The sequence below is a fragment of the Falco cherrug genome, chromosome 6 (assembly GCF_023634085.1).
Source record: "Falco cherrug isolate bFalChe1 chromosome 6, bFalChe1.pri, whole genome shotgun sequence".
Classification (NCBI taxonomy): domain Eukaryota; kingdom Metazoa; phylum Chordata; class Aves; order Falconiformes; family Falconidae; genus Falco; species Falco cherrug.
Genome location: NC_073702.1, coordinates 82,660,335 through 82,667,753, shown reverse-complemented (window position 1 = coordinate 82,667,753; position 7,419 = coordinate 82,660,335).

Here is a 7,419-nt window from a genome sequence, read left to right as displayed (position 1 = left end):
ACTGCCATGTTTTTAGAGTAAGCTGATTATGAGAAGTGCTTGTTAACTGGAATAATCCCCAAGGAGGAGCCCACATGTCTGGTGAGCAGTGAAAAAAGATTCCTTTAGTGAAAGGGTCCATGTAGTGAACTAACACAGTGTTCAGGGTATGCAGATACTGACACTCAGTGTTAACTACAATAAACATTATTAATGCCTCACCCCAAGAGGAGGTCAGAACAACGGTTTTGTTGAAAAATGTAATTATTGTAATTATATATGCTGTATTTATATTACTAAGTTTTTTAACTTATAGCTTTAAAAAGATCTCCAAGTGGAGCCCATCCTGCCCTAAAAATACCCACACTGAACACTTAAAGCTGTGTTCCAATATCCATGTTTAGGTACTGAAACATAAGCAGTTTGATTTTAAAGGTGCTAAGCAAACTTTGACTGGAAAGGGATCTGTGGGTTCTCAGCACACCTGTAAATCAGGTCACTTAAGGTGTCTAGATATGATTTTAAGACCTTTACCAGCAGCAATTTGGAAATCCTGGATAAACAGCTTACAGAAGCAGGGTAATAACAGCACCAAGTGACTGTGCCAATTTGACTACATATAGAAATAGAACACACAGTAAATGATGGGAAAGAGGAAAGACAGTAAGAAATATCAAAGCACTAATAATCATGTACATGTACCTCTGTACATGCATGTTATAGGTTGCAGAGAAAGAGAGTTTTATGGCTTCAGCATAAATAAACTTGGATTTAGTTTTAATTGGCACCTGCTCCTAGGCCCTGCGTATTTCCTGGAAAAATTTACTCAATAGAAGGGTAGAACATGGAAAGCTGAGCAGTTACTGAAGCAACTTTTTCAGAGAAGTTGTCTGTACCTAGACCATCATATTCCTTATGCAAAGATGGGGAAGATAAAGGGCAGGAGTTTAGACAGCATGTATAACAAATAGAATAGATACAATAAAATATATTTCAATACATACTACAGAGGGCTCCATCTCCCAGATCAGGAAAATATCTCTCCTAGACTGATACATACTTCCTTCTAGCAGACAAGGAAAGCCTCTTTCTAGCCTTTCCCAGTTCCACTAATAGGTGCCTGCCTTATACATCCCTCAGTTTCCCCAACCCCAGTGCACACACGCACTATCTAGAGGCCAGAGTACAGTGATAATAAATTCAGTGGGTTACACACCACCTCTCTGCTCTCACCACAAACTTTCTGATTGTGCTTGTGGCTAACATTAACCCCTGGTGGCCATAAGCAATCTATTGCTGTTTATCAGTGACCTATAACAACACTTCTCAGCTTGTGCTGTAAGACTTTAGCCTGCTAAATGAGGGTAAAGGCTTCCATGGCATGCCATCAGCAAAACCACCAGGAGTTTAACATTGCCACGTGCCTGAAGTATACTATAAAATGTACAGAGAAGCAGGAATCCATTTCCACTCAACGAACTGCTGGTTTCCCTTAGTGGCCCTGTGGATGTGGTTGCCAACTCGCGCTTCACCGGCAGCATGTTGTCAACAGCCAAAGAAAGCTGCTTCTCCCCTGGTCAGGTGCTGCCAAGGGACAGCAAAGCACAGTGGTAGCCCCGACTGTGTCACAGATGTGTGTCCTTGCCAGCAGGCAAGCACAGGTTGGTTGGGAAACTCTGCATTGCAGCAGCGTAAGAAAATTCTCAATAGATCAAACTTTCTGTGCAGCTCTCCAGTGCTTAAGAAGTTCAGCCACTGCTTGGTCTTTAGCACACTCCTGCTGCTGTCTAGGGATGTTGGGCAATTCCAGGTGATCTGTTTGTGTTGCTGTTTTCTTTCTAAGGGTCACTGTCCAAAGGAATAAACTTGAGTGGAGCCTGAGGGTTCAAAAAGCTGCTTAGCTAGGCTGTCCCACTGCTATTTGACTTCAAACGAACTAAAGTAGATAACACAGAGTATCTGGATTCTGCAAGTTGAACTGCTGCCCTGCTCCTGAGCAGAAAGGTCTAGAGTTCTCATCTTTGATGTCACTTGCAGTTAATGAATTTGCCAGCAGGACTGACAGCAAATCACAGTGTGCTAAAGCACTCTGCACCTAATGACTGTCATTAGTGTGTAGTTCAAAAAATCTGTTAGAAAGGGTTTTGCAGGAAAGAGCACTTTTAGGAAGTGCAGAAAATAATTTCAGATTTTTGTTAGATACTGAACCATCTTCTTTGATTTTATACTGTGCTAGTCCAGAGTTTGTCCTCAGTTACACTAGCAGGTTTTTCATTCTTTTGAGGTTTCGTGATTTCTGGTGTTTCTTACAAATATCTGGCTTTCATGGTTTAAACCTCAAGCCCTGAGTAAATTATCATAGATGGACCTTAAAATCTCTCCTTCCTCAAAAGTTGCTTTTCCCTAAAGTTATCTGAAAAATTGTAGGGTTCCAACCAGTTCTGCCCCAGCTGAGACGTACCAGGAGAGGTTCCAGATAGGCAGGCCTCTTGCCAAACCAAAGAAAAAGAAAATGGTATTCTGGTTCAACATTTTCATTTGCTCTGCTCTTCATTAAGTCTCCAATTATAAAAATCAACAATATTTTGAAGGAAATAATTCTTGCTATTTCTACCCAAAACCAAAGTGGGACAGAAATCTGCTGTTGAACAAGATCTGTCAACCAGCTAGTGGAGATTGGGAGTAGTAAGAATCTTTGCATTAGACAAAAGGTAGAGATACTGCAGAATGATTTAATTCACCCAAATTTGTCACAACATTTAGACCTCCTCTTTCTTCATTTTATGTCCCAGAGAAATACTGGCTCACATCCTTGCAGTCCACTCATTTCAAGTTAAATATTTTTTTTGGAAATGCAAATTCCTCTGAAGCCTTTAGTAATGTAGCTGTTAGAATAGAAAAATTTAACTACAGGGTATAAGTACACACCTTCTGCATCTAATACTTAGGCCACTGCAATTTGGTGCATTACATGACAAGATGTCATGTTTACTGATGACAGATGGTGGCTGGGATGCTAAAAAGAATGGACATTCCCTTGGAACAGATTCAGGAACCTGATTTAACTATGGGGCAGGCACCTAAACTAGTGCCTACTCAACGTGATGAATGAATGAGCCAGTAAATCCTGAAACTGTAATCTCTCATTTGGATTCTGGAAATACTATATTTGAAGCTTTATGAATGCTACTGCATTGCAGAGCATGAGTACTTAGCCTTGGAAAATACTGCTGATGGGATACTTCCATCCATCACTCTGTGTGGGCTCATCTCCAAGTCATAGACTACGTCACCATCTTTGGGATTCAGCGTCTCTGTGCCATTCAACATTTAGCAACTCTGGCAAAAGCCAAACAGAGGGCTGGGAACCAATTTTCTCAAGGGAAAAAATGTCCTTTCATTGCTGGGGTTTCTCTGTGCCTGAGCATGTTAGATTTCACTATTAATCCTGACACAGACTTCATACTCAAAACATGTCTAAATAAAGCTCTCATAATAAATCAGGATTTATTATTCTAATCTCATTTAGGTCATACAGTGGCATACAACAGTACTAATGTAGGGCCTTAACCCACAATCCTTAAGGCAGCCAAAGCTTCCATTGGCTTCAAATAAAGTAATGCCTATGCATCAAGTACAGGAACTCACTGCACAAACTAATCAGAGTAACACAAGTAGCTTTAAAGCAAGAAAAATGTGGTTTCGTAATTTCAGCCAATACTTGACCAGAAGAAAATTTTCTAGAAGAATTAAATATGTTACTCAGTGACGAGACGATGGAAAGAGCCAGATTCCGTGAAACAGAATCAACACCTTTGCTTCATTTTTGGAGTTTTGTCTCTATTAGGGTGGTTATACATAGATTTCAGGCTCTCCTGCAGACCACCCCATTGCACAACACACTATAGGAGCATACTCAAGCTTAAAGATGCAGCCTGCATTCCAGGCTGGTAAGAAAGTCTCAAACACCTGGAATTTCTGTCCATGCTGCACGTTCCTTGGGGTTCAAAACAGGACTCGGCAATCTGTAGATCTAAGATTAAAAAACACTGAAATGGATTTCTTGTTTTTCATTGTTTAAATTGTTCTTTGCAGCTTTCAGTTTCCCGGATGCCTCCATAACCCAGAAGGATACTTTAAATCCATGTTAGCTCAAGTAGAATAAATTCTCTCCTTTGCTAGCCTTCTCTACTTTCTTTGACAGGGTTTATCCACTTCTTTGTACCCCTCCCCACCCCGCACTGGAAAAAAACCATAAAAGAGGAACTAAAGCAGTTAGGTATTTCCCTTCAGCGGGGATTCCCGTAAATACATCAGTCAGCTGGGTATGAGCTGACTGGAAAGGAGAGGTGGACTGGATGTGGACTGACAACAGAGGGAGGTGGACTTGAGTGCTAAAGATCACTTGGCCCAGTGTCTGGGTTTTCATACCATCCATGACACATCCAGGCAGGGAACATGTGATGGGTAAAGAATAAAAGCTCATTTAAATAGGGATGATTTTAGCCACGTCCAGTAAGGGAGTTAATGTTCTTCCCATGGCTTCTGATACTTAGACAATACAAAGCATCTGGCTCACAGGTAATAAACCCCCACATATTAGAAATCATCTGCTTGCTCAAGCAGCTGAGAACTCAGTTGTGGAAGCAAAAAGTCCTGCAACTTGCTTCTCAAGTTAATGTCTGGAGAAGGTTTTTAACTCCAGTACCCTCTACCTATTCCAGTTGGTGCTGACATCCATACTAGCTCAGAGGACTGTGCAGTATTAGGAAGCGGGCTCACAGCCTGAGCAGCTTAATGTTTTCTCACTTTCTGGAAGCGTACTTGGAAGGCTGCCCACTGAATGACCACTGAAGAAATTTTTCAGCTGTAGGGCTGTCCTTGGAGCAGCACTGAGGACATTTTTGTGGGTGAGGGATTCCAGTCTGTCCTTCCTAGGAGACAAAAACAGGGTGGAAAGGGGTAGCCACTGTGGCTGGAAGCAAAGGATCATGTCTGGGACTGCAAGGTGATGTAGCTATGCAGAGGAACAGAGAATTCCTGAGCTACATCTCAAATCTACAGCTCAGGGATTAATTCCTACAGGTTGAGGAGGTTTCTTTGCTCATTAGTGAATCTGTACTTAAGATGTCTGTGAACACCTGAGTCACAAATGTAGCTCCTGAGCGAAAATGAAATAGTAAACAAATCTTTACAAGAAATTTGCTTTCAACGTTTAACACACAAACACCCTTCCTTGCCCTATACGTGTGTATCAGTTGTGTACTGTACCTTATGCTTGTATATGTGTATGTTTGCAATTAAATCCCTGCTGCCATGTAACTTGTACAAGCCCTCAGCCTACACTTGATGGCTAAGGACTCTGGTAGCTCCTCCATGTTCATGCAGAGGAACGGGCGAGAGCTGGCACCTTCCATGGCCGGGCAGAAGGGTGTCATTACAGCCCCCCGGGCCTGAGCTGCGTCCCCACCGGCCCCGAGGTGCCCTCCGCCCACAGCGCGGGCAAAGGCAGCCTGGGCCCTGCCTCGAGTCACCGGCCCTCCGCCGCGGCCTGCCACGGGCAAGGCCCAGGCTGGGCTGGCCTGGCCTGCAGCCTCGCCCAGCTCCGGCAGCGGCCACAACCCCACACCCGCCTCGCCACGGTGGTAAGCGGGGCACGGAGGCCGCCCCGGGCTGAGGAGAAGGGGAGGCGCTGAGAGGGCGGGCTGCGGCGGGCGCTGCGCCGCCTTCCCTCAGACAGCGCGGCCAGGGGACCGGGCCCGCTCCCCTCACGACACCGCCTCCCCGGCACCACCGCGCCCCCTGGTGGCGCGGCGCCATGGCCGCAGCACCGGCTGGGGCAGCGCGGGCCCGCCGGCGTAGGGGGCTTGGCAGCCGGCGTGCTGCTTTGCAAACGCAGCCGCTTCGCCTGCTGAAGGCTGGGCACAGCTCTGTAAGAAAATAAGGGAAAGGTTTTACCAGCAGCTTGTTGACGGGTTGAAACTCCTGGTTTAGTTGTTGAGGTGTTTTTTTTTAATGATTATTATTTTTAGGGCCCTGTCGGGCCCACGGCTCCGCCGGCGCCGCGCCGTTCCCTCAGCGTGTGCCGCGCCCCCGGCCCCGCAGGCTGCGAGGGAGCGCAGTGCTGGAGGTCGTGTATGTTATTTCTGGCGAAGGCTGCCACACGTGTCCGTGCAGCGTTCAGAGTTATGAGGGGGCAGCGGCCTGGCGGGCAAGTCGCTCCTTTCTGCTCATCACCCGAGAAGGACACGGTGAGGAGAAATGGCAGCTGCCGCCTTCCCCCTCCAGCTCTGCCTGGCCTGAGGGAATCTGCTTTTCTGTAATGCCTGCCAGTGAGAATGTGCCTGTTTTCTTCATAAAACGCCCCATGGAAGAGAAACAGCAGTTGTTAGACAGGTTCATGTCCTTCAGCCCAGCTGCGTTTTAGCCAGGGGGTTCCCTGTCCCGCCTGCAGCCGTACAGCCCCGCTGCGGATCTCCCACCCTTTGCTCCCATAGCTTCTGCGGGGTTTTATTTGTTCACCAACTGCGGCTCACGGCCAGAAATCATTTGAGCTTTATCTCCTCCTCAACATCGTGAAAATACATTTATGTGCAAAATAATAGCATCTGGCTTAACAAAATACTGGTTTTACTTGGGGGGGGGGGGGGTAGTGCCAAGAATGTATTGTATGTTTGTAAATGAGACTGCTTTTGCTTATAACGTAATAAAATAAAAAGAGGATCATTTCACGAATTTAATAATCATGCCAACTGTTAATGTTTGTTTATACTGTAATAGGACATTGAATGCGTTAGACTTCAAATGGCCTAGCTGAATAAATTGCCCTAGTGGGTGGAGCAGAGCGGAGAATTGTAAAAGTGTGAAAAAAGAAGACAGTGAAAAAAAAGAGAGGAAGAGAAGGTCTGAAGAAACAGAGCTGCAGTTGTTATTACAGGAGCTACACTAAAGAGAAACTCGGCTCGGAGAAAGTAAGCCTTATACAGATCTCTTAACCTTTGAGGGATTTTTGTAAAATTCTCACATGCAAGTTGTATGTTAGCATTATGCGGATAGCACAAATGTTGTCTTTTTCACTTCTTTTCATAAACCTGTGTCTATGTAAGTTTATTAAATAAGCACTTAGCTACAATTAAAATTCCATAATCATCATTTGTCAATACATTTGTAATAAATCATATTTATAAAAGTATATATAAATACTTTGTGTAGGTATATTAATATACATTAATATGATATTAAATATAAAAATAATTTAAACTATAACTAGATAATTATTATGTATAATTATTAAGTAATAGGTTATTAACTATTTAAAGATTAGGAAATGGTGGAACTAAGGTTGTCAGTACAAGTTTTGTTTGAACCCCTTTGCAGGTGCTTTCTGGTGTTACTTTTAGTGATTGTTTTCCCCAGGGTCCTTTGCTTCATTCAGAGGAC